The sequence below is a fragment of the Aotus nancymaae genome, unplaced genomic scaffold (assembly GCF_030222135.1).
Source record: "Aotus nancymaae isolate 86718 unplaced genomic scaffold, 86718_ANA_hifiasm-v0.15.2.pri h1tg000015l_1, whole genome shotgun sequence".
Lineage (NCBI taxonomy): Eukaryota > Metazoa > Chordata > Mammalia > Primates > Aotidae > Aotus > Aotus nancymaae.
In genome coordinates, this window is record NW_026988427.1 from 5,423,036 (window position 1) to 5,441,563 (window position 18,528).

The following is an 18,528-nucleotide window of genomic DNA, read 5'->3' on the forward strand; positions in this document are numbered from 1 at the left end:
GGGGCCTGAGATGGTGCTGAGGTCCTAAGGAAGGACCGAGAGGTGCACCTGGCTGCTTGTCTGGCAGCTCAACATCCTTCATGAGGTAGATGCCTGCTGGGCACTTTCTCGGGCCAGGCTCTGCTGGGCATGGGGAAGAAAGCAGTGGATGACACAGAATCATAGTCCTGAAGTCTGACGATGGAGTTGGATGTGAAAATAAAGGTGTGATGATGCCATTGACTTAATGCAACTGGTGGTTACCCACAACTGAGGAGGAAGATGTTGAAAACCCCTTTTTAAATTAGCTCATTTAGGGCTCAACATGACCTTGGCAGGTAGCGGTCATTGACCCCATTTGACAGATGAAGAGATGGAGGCTCAGAGGGTAAAAAGAGGCTGTACGAGGGCTGTAGCAGAGTAGTGGGGGGGGCGGTCCAAACCCAGGCTGGTGGGACTCCTTTGCACTCCCAGAGTACTTCTGTTCCATGTCAGGCCCCAAGCAACACTGTCATGGTTCTAGTTAATTTTCCAGAAAGTCGAGTTGCAGCTATCATAAGAGTGAATGAGCTGATTCTCAGCCAGAACTCAGTATCAATGGTGACTGTGAAGAAGAGCCACCACTTAAACGCCCTGTGCTCCACGCCAAGTATTAAATGCCTGTGTGTCTTAGTTCATACAGCCCTCCTCCCAGTTCTTTGAAGTAGGTGCTCCCACCTTCAGCACCACTGCCATCTGCTTCGTCATCATCATCCCCATTTGGAGACGAAGAACTGGAGGAACAGAGAGGTGAAGCGGCTTGCTTGAGGTCGTGCAGTCTGTAAGCAGCGGAGCTGTGATTGAAGCCCACACCTTTTGGTACCAGGGTCTTCAGCACCGTGCCGTGCCGCGGTGACCACACATCTCCGTATCTCGCTTTGTAGGTTGTACTTTGTGCCCACACATCTTCTCTAACGCGGGTGGCAGGCCGTCTGAGGAAGAGACCAGGATTGACTTTGGGCAGAGTTGGAAGCTGAGGCTCCCCGTGGGGTGCTGCGCTAGGAATTGGGGCTGAACATGCACGGTGGACGGGAGAAAGAAGGGACACGACACAGAACCTCCCAGCTGGGGCTGCACAGGCTGCTGAGCACAGAGCCTCAGACACACCTACCCCCTCCCATAGAGCCTCGGGTTTCCAGCCTGGCTTTAGAGATGGTGAGTGGGAAAGCACAGGGATCGGAGCTGGCAACTCACCCATAAAACCTGGCTGATCCGCATAGCTAGCACAGAAACACCCAACGTTTCTTTCAATTACACAGAATCAGCTAAAGGCTTAATGAACACATGTACAAACACTCTGTCATAAGTGGATTTGCCACTCCAGTGCCTCACTCTCTGGAATGAACAGGCTATGAATATATGAGTAGAAACGAGGAAGAATGGGAGGGCCAGGAGAAAGGGGCAGATATTTCTGTTTTCGGAGTGATTCTGGGGCCAAGTGCTATCCTTATTGCAATAAAGGAGGACACCTAACTCTTCCCTTGAATGTATCCAAGGAGTACGGCATCAGTTAGAAGAGTTTAACCAAATGTGGTTTGGTCAGGGAAATCTCCTCTGAATTTTGCAGGGTGGAGTTTTACAGAGTCCTGCTGGTTAATGGAGGGTCCGGGAAGCCAGGCAATGATCCTAAAAACAGCACCTTCGTTTGTAGATCAAGCTCTATTTGTGTTTTTTTGCATGCTTTTTAATCTATTCACCAACATTGGGAACCTCCCTAGAGAGCCCCCGAGATCAGACAAGACAAAGGCTATGTAGAGAGGGTGACTGGGCTGGGCCCGCCTGTGGCAAGAAGTTCTGAGGCAGGCCGGAGGGCATGTCTGCGTGGGTGTCAGCCTGGGTTCTGGAAGGACCTGGCCCTGGAACTGGGCCTTGAAATACGGGTTGCACTATGACAGGAAGAATTCGGGAGGGTGGAGGAAAGACACCACAGGTTAAAAAAAGAAGACCTCCCAGGTAATGGGAACAGCATTGTAAAGGTTTGGAGGAGGGAAAGCCCAGGGTTTCTGCTCACAAGGCTGCTGGGGTGTCTCCCCCAAGCCAGTGCCAGAGGCAAAGATTCAACTCTCTGCCCTTGGGCTCAGAATCCAGGCCCCGGGAGAGGAGGAGCGAGATGAAAGAGCAGTCCACAGCTGCACGTTGGGGAGAAGCAGTGATGGCGCCCGGAGTAATCCCAGCGTTCGAACGGATCAGAAGGTATTTAGGGAGATACACACTTTTTCTGGAAAATTGAAAGACCACCTGTCAGAACTGCTGTTGGTCAATTTATCTTCCCTCAACTCCTGCAATGTGTTCTAATCCAAATGGGGAGTCATGTGGAGGAAGAAGAAATCGATCCCCAGTAATTTTTCCAGGAAGCACACAATACCATCTCTTTAAAAAATAGCGCTCCTGAACAGTGGAGAGGAAAGGACTGGTTTCCATGGCAACGTCAATGCTGTTTCCCGTAGATCAGACTCAGGCTGGCACAGCAGGCTGTTTATCTGAGTCTGCTCTTTTGTCAGAAATGACCTGTTTCTAGAAACACAGATCTAGAGTTCCATTAGTCAAAGTTGCCCTCAAAGATGGTCGCGCCCCTCTCTGGACACTCCCCACTCCTCTGTCTCCTCTCTTTTTCTGTCTCTGCCTCACTGTCTCCTTCTAAGGGAATGGTGTTTAGAGGCTGTGGACTGAGCTTATGTAATTTATTTTTCAATTCCAGGCCCTTGGTGAGCTCCTTGCTGGGTTTGGGCCAGGTGTGGGGGGTGTGGCCGGTGGCACGGGGACAGAGAGGTCCCAGGAGGAGAGCAGGCAGCCCTGGGACCCGGCGTGACTCCTCCTGCACTTGCCTCTGCCAGTTCCCTTCCTCTCTTCACACCGCAGCTTCCTTATTTTAAAATGGGAATAAGAATTGTCTCTACCTCATTTTGTGAGAATTCTATGACATAATGTTTAAAGATTTACCTAGGGCAGGAATTCAACAACTTGTAGCTACTGTGGATCAATCTCTCTGCCTCGGTTTCCTTATTTGTAAATTGAAATTACTTTTAAATATAGCCCCCACCAACAGGGTTGCTGTGGGTTAAAATAAGGTTATGGGCTTGAAGTAGCTATAACAGAGAAATTGATTACCTCCTGTCCACGCTCAGGAAGCTTCCAACCCCCTGTCCCTGTCCTCCCAGGGCGGCCTGATGTCATCTACTGCATGTTCCCCAACACAAAGCCACAGGCTGCCCCATTTTCTTCCTGTCTACTCACAGTTTTTAATTGCTACATTTAGTTACACAAACACATCATCTTTAAAATTTTTTCCTTTTATTTCATGTTCCGGGATACATGTGCAGGATGTGCAGGTTTGTTTCATAGGCAGATGTGTGTCATGGTGATTTGCTGCACCTATCAACCCATCACTTAGGTATTAATCCCAGCGTGCATTAGCTATCTGTCTTGATGCTCTCCCTCCCCTGCCCCACCCCCAGCAGGGCCTGGTGTGTGTTGCTCCCCTCCCTGTGTCCTCTGGTTCTCGTTGTGCAGCTCCCACTTATAAGTAAGAACCTGCAGTGTTTGGTTTTCTGTAGCTGTGTTAGTTTGCTGAGAATAATGGCTTCCAGCTCCAACCATGTCACTGTAAAGGACAGGATCTTGTTCCTTTTTATGGCTGCATAGTATTCCCTGGTACTTATGTACCACATTTTCTTTACCCAGTCTATCACTGATGGGCACAAATATGTCATTTTTAGAGATTAAAAATAAAGTGTTGCTATGAGGTCTCTGTCACATTTTCCAAAACCATTTTGATTAAATTCTTTACATGCACTCAAAAACAAGCAACCCCCTTCCCAACAAGATTACAGACATTATTCAAATCTCAGCAGTCTTTCCACTAAATCCTTTCTCTGTTTCAGGGTCTGATCCAAGCCCCTGAATGACATTTGGTTGTCTCCTCAGTCCTTTCAGGTTTGCGACAATTCCTGCCTTATCTAGTCTTTCACCACCTTGACACTTTGGATGTGCTGATCAGGTACCTCGCAGCTTCTCTCTCAAATTCGCCTGATATTCTTCCATGGTCACACTGAAGATAGGGGTTTCCGAGGAAGAATCGCACACAGGCAATGGCCCTTCTTAGAGCATCATATCAGGGGTATGTGTTATTGATATGTCTTATTGCCAGCAAAGTTAACCTTGGCCCCTTGGTTTAGGTAGTATTTGCCAGGTTTCTCTATTACAAGTTATATATTTTTTTCTCTGTAATTAGTAAAAATTTGAAGGAAGTTCCTTAAGGACAGTGCAAATATTGTTTCTTCTTTCAAACATTAATTTTAGTGTTCGTCAGTGGATCTTGCCTGCAGCAATTACTATTAGAGTGTTCTAATAGTAATTTTATATTTCCCCCATTTCCCGTACGTCTATTAACTGGAATTCCCTTATAAGGAAGAGTTGTCGCATCTCCATATTTATTCAACCGTTTATTTGTATTAGTGTAGACTCATAAATTATTCATTCTTTGGATTATAATCCAATACAATATTTATTTTGTTGCTCAAATTGTTTCTGGTTTTGTCACTGAGTGCTCTTTCAGGTTAGCTCATGTGTCTTTTTGACACATCTTTCTCTTTTTTTTTTTTTTTAAGTTACTAATTTTCTGACACCACAGGATACTCCAGGCTCGTCTCGTGTTTTCCCCCTTTCAGTCCTGGAGTCAATTGTGTCCCCAAGGAGCCCTGGTTCCTTTGATGGAGGAATGACATTTAGAAACCCAGTTCTGGATGTTAGCTGTGCTCACTGCTGCGGGGGTCTCATTGCTTCCATGCTTTCTTAGTATACTGAGCTAGGAAGTTATGGATGTATACTAGCCTGTGTATACAATCTGTCTATTTGTCTATCTGTCTGTCTGTCTGTCTGTCTATCCAAATCACACAAACATGAGTGTTTTAATCCCTCTTACTCCAATGCAAAACCTCAGGGGTTTTTTTTTTCTAGGATTCCCTCTTTACTTGCTTATGATTTCTTTCTCTGACAGTGGGAAATAATGTCGCTATTATTTACATTATATTTACTTATTCATTCATCTCTAGTGTACATGTGAAGTCACTTCAGATACATGTTTTGTTTTTTTTTTTTTTGCATTTAGAATTTCTAACATTGCTAGAGACACTTTCTGAGTCACTAACATTGTGTTTGAGAATATAGCATCTTCATTTGTGTTTAATTGTAAGGACTCATATAAAGCCACTTCATGTTTTCTGAAGGCTAACATTTTTGGAGAGGGCAGTGTGTTGTATTATTTATTTCTTTATTTATTTTGAGATGGAGTTTCACTCTTGTTGCCCAGGCTGGAGTGCAATGGCGTGATCTCAGCTCAATGCAATCTCCACCTCCTAGGTTCAAGGGATTCTCCTGTCTGTGCTTCCCAAGTAGCTGGGATTAGCATGCGCCACCACCCCCTGCTAATTTTGTATTTTTAGTAGAGACAGGGTTTCTCCATGTTGGTCAGGCTGGTCTGGAACTTCCAGCCTCAGGTGATCTGCCCGCCTTGCCCTCCCAAAGTGCTGGGATTACAAGCATGAGCCACCACGCCCGGCCGCGTTGTATTATATTTCAGCTGAGTTTCCCAAGGCCTCACCACTTAGAGTAACAATGAGGTCATATGAACAGCAATACCTTAAACCTTATAGATAACTACTCCCATCAGCTCGTGCAGGATCCTGACCCCCTTGTAAAGACCTCACTCATCATCCCACTCTCCCAGGGACTGTCACATGTGCTCCAGCAGGTGTATACCTGCTGGACTTGGCTGCTCCTCTGAGCTCCGTGGATGCCCCAGATGTTCTCAGATTCTGATGGACAGCTCCACAGATGCCCTGGAGTTCTTGCAATTTCCAGCTGCCTAGGGATCCAGTGGAGCAGGTGAGGAAGACATTCTTATTTTATGTAGTTTATTTTATTTTAGAGACAGGGTCCTGTTCTGTCACCCAGGCTGGGATGCAGTGGCATGACTGTAGTTCATTCATTGCAGCTTTGAAGTCCTAGGCTCAGGAGATCCTTCCACCTTGGCCCTTGGAGGTATTTTTCTTTTGAACTTCATTCCATTATCAGGGGCCCACTGCAGGACTGCTTTTGCCTCCAGCGTCCAACAGAGTTTTAACCAAAACGATTCTTTGTTCTTTCCGTTTTATCCACAGCACCCCTACCTTTGCCCTACTCCACGCGGGACCCATGCATGACTCCGCGGGGCCTGCACTGAAGACAAATCTGAGTAACAACCGTCATGCTTGACACACACTATACCTGTTCCTGTCTTCACCGTGGCAGGCTCTGCAAATCAGCCGCATCACTCTTTCCCACTGAGCCCTGTTGCAGCCAAGTAATTGCTCCCTGTACAGCTCTCTGTGCTCCCTCTTGTACTCATTTTGATGCTGATAGTGACAGAAATTTCACTGTGAACGGGGTCATGACTTGTTATCAGGAAGGCCATAACTAGTGGGGATTTTCTTTCTTGGCCCCTCTTGCTTCAAGCTTGATGACATACTAGGAATCACCACTTGAATGTGAGTGGAAGTGATGTCTGTCACTTCTGGGATGTCATTTTTAAGCAAGTGGTAGGTGCTTCTCTATTCTCTCTTCTACACCAAGCCTTCCTACCCTGTAATATCTGGAAGCTGAGGCCTCTCAGGCCTTAGGGGATAATGGAGCTTCAGGCTGGAAGGAGCCTGGATCCCTGAATGTCTGTGTGGAGGAGAGCCACATGGAACTGCCCACATTGGACTGTTGCCTGAGTAAAAAGTAAGTTTTACAGTGTTATTAGTGAAATTTTGGGGTTTGTTTGTTACGTGGAATTATCCTGACCAATACACAAATGAACCCATTTTCTCTCTGGACACCATACCTGGGGTTATAACTATGGCTGGGCTCATGATGCTCAACCTGGCTCTCCCGTAGGTGAGCTCTCTCCAGAAAACATCTTGGCCTCCAAGCCTTCTCATCCATCAAACACGTTCCAGTTCATACTTCAGGACTCAGGCCAGGCATCACTTTTTCCATGAAGTCATCCCTGATCTCAAACTAGGTCGGATCCTCCACTGTAGTTTCCCGAATCCTGTATATCCCTCTGTTGCAGAATTACCACAATCTATTTTTATCATCCAATTATTTACCTGTGAATTCCTAAATGGATATTTGAATCAATAGATGAAAAAATAATCTCTATGCCAATAACTCCAAAACATCTATCTCCAGCTCTGATCTTCCTGTTGAGATTCATACCCATACACACCTCTTCCTGCTGGCTATTTCTAATTGAATATCCTCAGGCACTTCAGACTCAACATGTACCCCAAAACCTTTGTTATATTTCCCCCAAATTTGCTTAATTTCCTGTGTTCCTTAAATTGTATGATGACTTCACCAACCACTTGGCTTTCCAGAGAGGAAACCTGAGTGTCATTATTATTTCATTGAATAGATGAAGAAATCAAGGCTCAGAGAGGTTACATGCTGGGAGTAGCGAACCTCCAGTGCCAGATACATGCCCCTGTACCCTGGCGTAGAGCCCCTTTGTGTCCCTCCTGCCCTCCTCCAGCCTCCTTGCAGCCCTCTCCCAGCCTCAGTCTCCTGCAGGACTACAGCATCACTGACATCTCCAACCGGCTGGCTTTCCCCCCCTGCCGCTTAAATAAACACATCTGATTAGGAGGATGTGCCTTCCTATGTTGGTAATTTATTCCCTTCTATGCAAATTGTCCAACTAATTAAAAAGGAAAAAAACAACACAATTTAGACCAGTGAGCTCTTGAAAGAGATAATGAAGATGCTGTAGAAAATCCCGGTCCTTGAGTCACACAATCCCAGCTCCACTGCTGTCTGGCTCTGAGACCGTGGTCAGGTCATATCACCCTTCCAGCTTCACTTTCTTCATCTGCAAAATGAGGATAAGAATCACAAGATGCTTCCTCACGACCCTCAGGAAGAAACAACCCTGTGGATACCTTGAGAAAGGGTCCAGATGTTTTTGAAATTCTAAGACGCAGTAGAAGTAGTGGAAGAATATTCCTTTCCATTTGATTGCACAAAAGCAAACAAGTGGCCCTCATGTCCTCCTGAGGACACGGGAGTAAACATGGTCACCTTGCTAGAAACTCATGGAGTTGCAACATGACTCAGGGCTGTCTAAGTCTGTTATGGGTTGATTATGTCCCCCATAAAAATATGCTCCAGCCTTCATCCCTCAGTTCCTCAAAATGTTACTTTATTTGGAGGTAGGGTCTTGACAGAGATACTCAAGTTCCAACAAGGCCACTGGGGAGGGCTCTGATCCATTCTGACTGGTGTTCTTATGAAATTGGGAAATTAGACACAGAGAGAGAGACACAGGAAGACAGAGGATTGGGGTGATGCATCTACAAGCCAGGGCCCCAGAGATTGCCAGGAAACCACCAGAAGCTGGGCGGGGCGGGGCGGGGGTGGCGAGGCATGGAAGAGATTCTTCCTTGGAGCCCTCAGGAAGAACCAACTCTGCTGATACCTTCATTTCATACTTCTAGCCTCCAGAACTGTCAGACGATTAATTTCTGACTATTTAGGAATGAGAGAACCATTCTGGTCTCTAGGAATGGAGAAACCAGCAATGACCAGAATGCAGACCCTCCACATTTAAGGCAATAGTGACGGATGCCAAACACAGCCCCAAATCCTGTCCTTTCATTCTTATAAATGTCCCACAGCCATTCAGGCAGTACCCATATTGCCTGGATCGGCTGGTAGGGACTTAAAAGATGGAAGGGCCTGACCCTGCCCTTATGACGTTCCCATGTGGACACTGGTGGGGCTGGACATGGGGTTACAAAAAGCTTGAAGAGAACCGTATTAAGGAAGTATACCACAGCCTCTAATGCTGGGGGTTTCACAGTGTGGTGATAGAGGGGACAGTCCACAGACAATAATGACATCGTGCTGACAGTCACACCCACAACAGCTACCCAACAATTAGTCAGCCAGGAGAAAACAAGAGGAGAGAAACTGTGTTTGGACTTGATGAGCTGGAAAACAACCTCTCTTTCTTACATATTTGCTGGTAGTTCTCAAACTCCATTTTTTGTAATCATGAGAGTGAGATAAAATAGCATGAGCAATTTGAGCGGAAATCAGCAAAGGTAGTTGGCATTTAATTGCCTTTGGAACAAAAAACAGAGGAATGTCTTTTAAAGTGATTATTGTATTTTTTCCAGCGTGAGAACTGGTGCTTTTGATTAGTGGTTCTTTGACCCTTCTCTCAGCAACCCAGATGAAAGCTGGTCGGACTGGGCTCAAGGCAACCTAAATTCACTTCCATCCTCTGCCATGTTCCTTTAGCAAACAGGGAGGACGGTTGCCGGTGTAGACAGACACCTTCTCATTGGAGAGAACACTGCCCTCCAAGTGAGGAGGGCAAAGGGGCTTCAGATTCTGCATTGTTGAAAAGCAACAAGCAATACTTTCTGCTTGGGCTTTGGCCTGTAGTGTCTTCCTGCAGCTGTGGGAAGAAAGCTCCTTTCAGCTGAGGCCTGGACAATACGTACAGCTGAGAAGCACACCATGTGATTCTGTGTGCCCTGAAATGCCTATCTTTCATCCAGGCCCATCAGACAGCTTTATTGTGGCTGATCGAACTCTTTGCAAATGAATTTCCTTTCCTGAAAGCACAGGGACAGCTTTATTACACACCCCTCCTCCCACTCAATGAGATGGGGAGAATTCATTTCACCAGATTTCCTCCTGAGAAGAGCACTGTATTTATTTGGAAGAAATGCTTTGAGAAGCCAATCGGATGAAGGGGGATAAGCTCAGACAGTGGTCTTAAAAAATTTTACTTAAAGTCCCCCTAACACAACAATAATTTTAAAAAAACTGTGTTTTCCCTTAACACGTTTTTAGGATGATATGTAAAGTTTTAAAATCACATGTTTAAAGAGTTGTAAAAGATACGATGTGTGATTTATTGCATTTAAATATGTGCTTTAAATATACTTTCTTTGAAACCTTGAATCTGCACATTTAGCTCTTTCAATTTTAAAAAATGTCTGCCATGTAGTGCAAATGGCAAGGCTGTCTATTTAATTCATCAGCCAGATCAAACCGTCTGCTGGAAAACACCTGACCTCATCCCCCAGTTCAAATACATTCGACCTTGAGACAAGCATCCCATTTCCACATTCTAAGTTAGACAGACAGAGAGAGAGAGAGACGGTTGTATATAGCCAGACGGGAGCCCTGCAAGCACTTACTTCAGTATTCCTCACTCACTGTTTCTGCTTTGCTGCGGAACTGTCCATTCTCAAATCTTTCCTTCTTTGGGGGCCTGGAGACCTTGCCCTCTGTGCCAAAGCACTGTCGTAATACTGAGAAGCAGTTTTTACTTTTGCTAAGTGGGAAAAGGGTGACTGGGAAGCAGGGGTGGCATAAGAAAAAAGGACAGGCAGACCTTGGAAATTGCCAGAGGTCCTGTGTTAGAAGCCAGGCTTTTGGAAGCTGATTCCCTAAAACAAACCTAAGTCTTTGTTTGCCATCCAGGAGTCTGCTCCACCCATTTGATGATTCTCAGATACATAAGTGGAAAGGGGAATGAAGAAAGCTTGCTAAAGGTTCACAGATTCATTGAGATGGCTGGAACCCACCCCTAGGCTCAGCTTCCTGAGCCCAAATCCATGCTGCAGAGGGGCCTCCTAAGGAGGCCAATGTTCCCTGCAACAGGGCAGGGTGAAAGAACGGAGAAACAGCACTAAAATAGCCTCATCTCTCTCAGCCCAGATGATTCCCCTCTGGTATTAAATAGGTCAAGTCTTTCTAGAGTTAATAAAACAATACAGTGGTGTGGATATTAAAATATTCTACATTTATAGGTCTTTTTGTCCCAATAAGTTGCCATCTAAATTATGAATGCTCTTCTCTCTCTAAACTCTGTCTGGTGTCTTGGTAGTCGTTTGGGATTTTGGGGAGTGCACAGAGGGAAAATAATCACGCTGTGTTATAAACCTTTTAAAAAGATGAGCCATGTCTTTGTGACTTCGGAGGTACCTGTGAAGCTTCTGTTATCCTCCAGAATATTGCAAAAGCTTCCCAGCCAGTCACCCGCCTGGCCGGGCTCTTCTTTTTCAAGTCTGTCTTCCTCAGAGTGCACCAGAGTGATCTTCCTTTCTAAAAATCTTAGAAAGTTGTTGGTGGGAGTGTAGAATGACACGGCTACACTGACAAACGTTTTGGAAAGTTTGTACACATATATATGAACCAAACATATACCTAGCCTATAATCAAGCATTTGCACTCCCAAGAAATAGGAAAGCACATGTCTGCACAAAGACTTGTATAAGAATATCCATAACAGTGTTTCCACACTAGCCAAAACAGTGGAAGAAGCCCAGGCCTCCCTCCATCAGTGGGAGGTTGGGTAAAAGAACTGTGATACATCCATATAATGGAATACTATTCAGCAACAGAAGGAACGAGTCCCTGATCTACGTAATACCATGGATGATTCACAAAAACATTCTGCTCAGTGAAAGAATCCGTACTCCAAAGAATACATACTGTCTCATTCCATTTACATGAAGTTTTCTAACAGCCAAACTAGTCTTGAATGATAGGCATCAGGACAATGCCTGCCTCTGAGGGTGGATGGGTGGGAGGAATTAACTGGGAAGGTTCTAGGGTGATGGAAATGTTCTGTATCTTGAGAGGTGTTTGTGTTTTACAGGGATATCATTTGTCAAAGACTTGTGCATTTCACTGTATACAATTTTACCCCAAAATATAAAAGGCACTGTAAACAAATAATGAACACTGGCTAATGGTGTGCATGCTGAAATGTACAAGAGGAAGTGGGCCAGTGCCTGCAACTTACTTTGAAATGCATAAAAATGACATGGGAGAAATGGATGGATAGAAGGGATGGATAGATGGAAAGATATGTGATAAAGGAAAGGCAGCCAAATGGTAACAGTACGTAGGTGGCGGGTGCACGGCTGTTCACAGCACTATCCTTTTAAAGTAGGACTGTCTTATTTTTTTAAAAACTATTTTGAAAAATTTCAGTAGCTTTTAAAATACAAGTGGTTTCTGATTACCTGAATGAGTTGTATAGTGGTTAAGCCTGAGATTTTAGTGCACCCATCGCCCAGGTAGTTTACATTGTACCCAATATGTAGTTTTTATCCCTCACCTTCCTTTCATCCTCCCTCCTTCTGAGTCTCCGAAGTCCATTACACCACTCTGTGTGCCTCTGCGTATCCATAGCTTGGCTTCCATTTATAAGTGAGAACATATCGTATTTGGTTTTCCGTTCCTGAATTACTTCACTTAGAATAATGGCCTCCAGCTTTGTCCAAGTTACTGCAAAAGACATTATTTTGTTTTTACGGCTGAGTAGTATTCCATGATGTATATATCTCACATTTTCTTTATCCACTCATTGGTTGATGGGCACTGAGGTTGGTTCCATATCTTTGCAATAGTGAATTGTGCTGCAGTAAACATATGTGTGCAGGTGTATTTTTTGGTATAGTGACTTATTTTTCTTTGGGTAGATAGCCGGTGGTGGGATAGCTGCAGGGAATTGTACATCTACTTTTAGTTCTTTAAGAAATCTCTGTACTGCTTCTAGAACTTTTACCAATTTACGTTGCCACCAGCAGTGTATGTGTGAGTGCTCCCTTTTCACTACATCCATACCAACGTCTATAGTTTTTTGACTTTTTAATAATGGCTATTCTTGCTGGGTAAGGTGGTATCTCATTGTGGTTTTAATTTGCATTTCCTTAATCATTAGCGATGTTGAGCATTTTCTCATACGTTTGTTGGTCATTTGTATATATCCTTTTGATAATGTCTAGTCATGTCATTTGCCCACTTTTTGATGGGATCGTTTTTTTTTTTTTTTTTTTTTTTTGCTGATTTGAGTTCCTTGTAGACTCTGGATATTAGTCCTTTGCCAGATGCACAGTTGGCAAATATTTTCTTCCATTGTGTAGACTGTTTACTCTGCAGATATTTCTTTTCCTGTATAGAAGCCTTTTAATTTAATTAGGTCCCATTTATTTATTTTTGTTTTTATTGCATTTGTTTTTGGGGTCTTAGTCATAAATTCTTTGCTTAGGCTAATGTCCAGAAGAGTTTTTCCTAGGTTATCCTCTAGAATTTTTATGGTTTCAGCTCTTAGATTTAAGCCTTTGATCCATCTTGAACTGATTTTTGTATAAGGTGAGAGTTGGGGATCCAGCTTTATTCTTCTACATGTGGCTATCTAGTTTTCCCAGCACCATTTATTAAATGGAGTGTTTTTTCCCCAATTTATGTTTTTGTTTGCTTTGATAGAGATCAGTTGGGTGTAAGTATATGGCTTTATTTCTGGGTTGTCTATTCTGTTCCATTGGTCTATGTGCCAACTTTTATACCAGTACCATGCTGTTTTGCTAACTATAGCCTTGTGGTATAATTTGAAGTTGGGTAATGTGATGCCTCCAGATTTGTTCTTTTTTCTTAGGATTGCTCTGGCTATTTGGGCCTTTTTTGGGTCCATGTGAATTTTAGGATTGTTTTTCCTTATTATGTAAAAAAAAATGATGCTGGCATTTTGAAAGGAATTGCATTGAATCTGTAGATTGCTTTGGGTAGTGTGGTCATTTTCATGATATTGATTCGTCAATCCAGGAGCCTGGGATGCATTTTCCTTTGTTTGTGTCATCTGTGGTTTCTTTCAGCAGTGTTTTGTAGTTCTTCTTACAGAGATCTTTCACCTCCTTGGCTAAGTATATTCCAAAGTATTTTATTTTATTTTATTTTTTACAGCTGTGGAAAGGGGATTAAACTCTTTATTTGATTCTCAGCTTGGTTGTTTTTGTTGTATAGAAGTGCTGCTAATTTATGTACATTGATTTTGTAACTTGAGACTTTACTGAATTCGTTTATCAAATCTGAAAGTCTTTAGGAGGGCTCTTCGGGGTTTTCTAGGTGTACGACCATATCATCGGTGAACAGCAGTAGTTTGACTCTTTTCCAATTTGGATGCCTTTATTTCCTTCTCTTGCCTGATTGTGCTGGCTAGGGCTTCCAGTGCCATGTTGAATGGAAGTGGTGAAAGTGGGTATCTTCGTTTTGTTCTAGTTCCCAGAGAGAATGCTTTCAGCTTTTCCCCATTCAGCATGATGTTGGTTGTGGGTTTGCCACATACAGCTTTTATTATTTTGAGGTATGCCCCTCCTATGCCTAGTCTGTTTGGTCTGTCTTAAACAACACTCGACAGCACTATGAGTTTAGCATTATGCCTGCTGTGAGCTACTTATCAGGCATTTTGCTCACAGGATTTTCATACTAATCTTATGAGGTATGTGTCATCCTGGGTTACAGATGAGAAAACACTGGTTCAGAGGGGCTAAAATAACATGTGCAAGTTCACATCATTGTTTAGACTTAAGTCTGGATTAGAACCCAGGAAGCCCACCTCTGACACCCAATTTTGATAATCTCGCCAAGATCAAAGCCTTCCCTTTTAGAGGTCACTAGTTATTTAAAATCTTGGAAGGTAAAGTTGAAGAAACCGCCAGTGTCTACTATTCTCCAGCGACAGATGTGACAGAGGCTGCTTGACTTTGACACTGCACACATGACTCTCTTACGTGGCCCCAACTGTTTGTCCTTGGAGCATTTTGATTTTGAGACAATGACTGTTATGGGTTGAATCCTCCCCAAATTCATATTGTGAAGGCCTTACTCCTAGTACCTTTGAATGTGACCTTATTTGGAGATAGGAACTATAAAAATGATACAGTTAAGGGTGGGCCCTAATCCAATATGACTGACATTCTTCTGAAAGGAGGAGATGTGAACACAGAGCTAGACATGCACATAAGGAGAATACCACATAGACAGGAGGGCAGAGAGGGGATGACGTAGCTGTAAGCCAGCAAACTGGCAGAAGCTAGAGGAGACGCATGGAACAGATTCTTTCTCAGCCAAGAGAAGAAGCTAATCCCATTAACATCTTGATCATGAACTTCTACGCTCCAAAACTGTCAGACTATCCATTTCTGTTGTATAAGCCATCCAGTGTGTGACACTTTGTTACGGCAGCCTTAGGAAATCATGCAACAGTGACGTAATTTTTAGTCCTAGGGCATTTTATGCTGTGACTTGTTTTGACACCTATCTCCCATCCACACACACATACTTAAGAATGTTTAGCTGATTTCTTCAATATGACATGTTGGAAATATGTCCCCAGAGAAATGTGACTTTGATAGTCAGAAGACAGGACTTAATTTATACAAATCTATATTCCAGGTGACCTTTCAGGAATTACCTATATGTCATGTACTGTCATAGAGATGCTGGGATTGAAAGTGAGACTGTTCATTAAACCATTATGTTTTTACTGAGTTATGCTAACATCACGACGTCTATGGAAAAAGTAGCTCACGCTCATTTAAAACAGTGAAGACTCAAGGTGAATAGCATATTTTTTCCCACTTAAGGGAAAGGATTGGACACCTTCTCTTCCTCTGTCTCTCTTCCTTCCTTTTGTCCCTTACCTGAGCTCCTATAACATGTCCTATAGGATGTGTGCTAACTGCTAGTGACAATGTGTAGCTAACATGGTTCAAGAAAGATTCATGAATGTCTTTTACGGGGTAGCATTGTTGCAGAAAGAAGTGGTTGAGCTTTGGACTGTATTTCCCACACCTTCCTAGAGGGGCTCATATGACTGAATTCTGGTCAATGGGGTGTGCGAGGAAGTGTAGGCTATTTTCCCATCAGCCTGATTCTTCATGATAGATCAGAAAACTTGGTCCATTTAACTGCAGACACCTCACTTTGTTGTGACATGTTTTTGATTGTGGTGATCAGAAACCTTTTAGTAGGTCAAAGAGAAGGAAAATAAAAAGGCTGTCATGGGGAGAGACCAGGGACTTGTTAGAACACTCGCTTTTTTTTTTTTTTGAGATGGAGTCTTGCTCTGTCTCCAGGCTGGAGTACAGTGGCGAGATCTCTGCTCACTGCAACCTCCACCTCCCAGGTTCAAGAGATTCTCCTGCCTCAGCTCCCCCAGTAGCTGGGACTGTAGGACTATAGCCTTCCCAGTAGCTGAGACTATAGCTGCCACCATGCCCAGCTAATTTTTATATTTTTAGTAGAGAGGAGGTTTCACTATGTTGGCCAGGATGGTCTCGATCTCTTGACCTTGTGATCTCCCTGCCTAGGCCTCCCAAAGTGCTGGGATTACAGGCATGAGCCACCGCACCCAGCCAGAACACTAGCTTTTAAAGGTACCCCTGAGGCAGGGAGATTCTCTTAGGAGGCTGGGGAAAAAGCATTAGGTAATACTGAGTCACACAAAGAAAAGGTTATTCTTCTCTCAAATCTTTATACATCTTGATACATTAAAGAGACAGTCTCAATTTAAATCGACTTTATTTTAGTACATTTCTCTGTGTCACCACCTTCAATGTATAATGGTACCTAGCTAATATTTACATTGTTTTAGTTATATTTACTTTTGTCATTACCTGTATGTATAGCAAATGACACTAATTTTCTGTTTACAGTCTTGACATGCAATTTCCTTTGTAAATAAAAAGTTTTAAGCAAACATATCTGTTCAATTTAAAGAAGAGTGTTAAGTAACTGGTTGATGTGGTGTGAGGATATGGCTAAGATAGGGATAGTATTCAAATGCCCGAATATTACCTTTTAGAAAGGTGGTTGAGAAACACAGGCCAGGAAGATGCTGTGCTGTTTCAAGGAGCAGGGCCTTAGGGACCAGAGAATGGAAAGAGAGTTCATGAAACCCTCCAATTCTGTTCTATTTCTGTCTCTATTCACACGTCTACTGTATTTTGGTGTTTCTCAGCAGACCAGCTTTATCACAGTAGAAAATGGTCATCAATAGCTCCCAAATTTTATAGCCACTTGGGGCATGATTGATTGACTTGCTCTCATTCTAAATGTCACATTCCATAGAAATGGAGTCCTTGTCCTAGTGGATTCAGAGGTCCATCTGTGCACAATCACTTATATCCATGAAGGTAGGATGACACTGGAGGCACGTGACTGTCTGCACTACAGTCATGTGCTTAGAACCAGGAGTAAGTTGGGAGAGAAACAGAGATCCTGAGAAGCCAGAGAGAAAAAAGTGGATGATTTTGACATTAAAACACAAGATTCTCTCCCAATAAAAAACTCATCAGGAACGTTAATTGATAATATCTCATATCAACAAATTACTGATACCTCTGAGATATATAGATATATGTCAGTAATTATATATATATAAAACCCCTACAAATCAATTAAAAAAGAAAAGAACCCAATGAGAAATTAGGCAAAGAAGATGGACCCGTTCCTTCACAGACAGGCAAATCCAATTGGCTAAACAATACATGAAGAGAGGCCCAAATTCATGAGTAATGAGGGAAACAAAAATTCAAACAGCAGAGATAATCCATTTATATCTATGAGTTTGACAAACATTAGTAGGTGAATAATGCCAAGTGCTGGTGGGGATGTGGGGAGACCAGAGCTCTCCTGCTCTGAAGCTGGAACATAAGTTGGCAGAGTCCTTCTAGAAAGTGACCTGTAACACTTAGCAAAGTGAGCACACCTGTGCCCTGTGTCCCAGTTGGCACATTCCTAGGCATGCGATCCAGATACATTCTTTCTGATGTCTGTGAAGGAAGATATATATACTAGGGTAGTTGTTGCTAGGCTCCATGTGGAAGTGGAGGAGAGCATTGAAGGCAGCCTGGGTGTCCATCATTAGGGGCAAGAACAAGTACAATGTGATGGATACACACTGTGTGGGATACTATGCAAGAGCCAGAAACCACAAATCAGGTGTACGCACAGCTGCATGGAAAGGTCTCTATGTAACAAAACTGGGAGGCAAGTAGGAAACCCAGTGAAATTAACCCCATGACACAATGTATCTAAATTAAAAGCATCCCACACAAAGCAGTATTACCTATTTCATTAGAATCAATGCCTATTTAAAGCTGTGTATGAAACATAGTAGGCTGGGTACTAAGGGAGGTCAGTCTAATAAAGAATCAGGGAGGGCCAGGCATGGTGGTTCACGCCTGTAATCCCAGCACTTTGGGGGGCTGAGGCGGTTGGATCACCTGAGTTCAGGAGTTCAAGACCAGCCTGGTCAACATGGTGAAACCCAGTCTCTCCTAAAAATGCAAAAATTAGCTGGGCGTGGTGGCAGGTGCCTGTAGTCCTAGCTACTTAGGAGGCTGAGGCAGGAGAATTGCTTGAATTCAGGAGGTGGAGGTTGTAGTGAGCCAGGAGTGTGCCACTGCACTCCAGCATGGGCACCAGAGCGAGACTCCATCTCAAAAAAAAAAAAAGAGAGAGAGAGAGAAAGGAGAGAAATTTAGAACAAAGAAACAGGGTGTCTAGGCAGACACTTGGAGCCTATCTGACCAAAGTCTAGGTAGTGTATACATCAGAGACAGCAGAGACAGGGGTGGACTGGGACAGAGAACCCAGTTAGGGGCTACTAGAATAGTC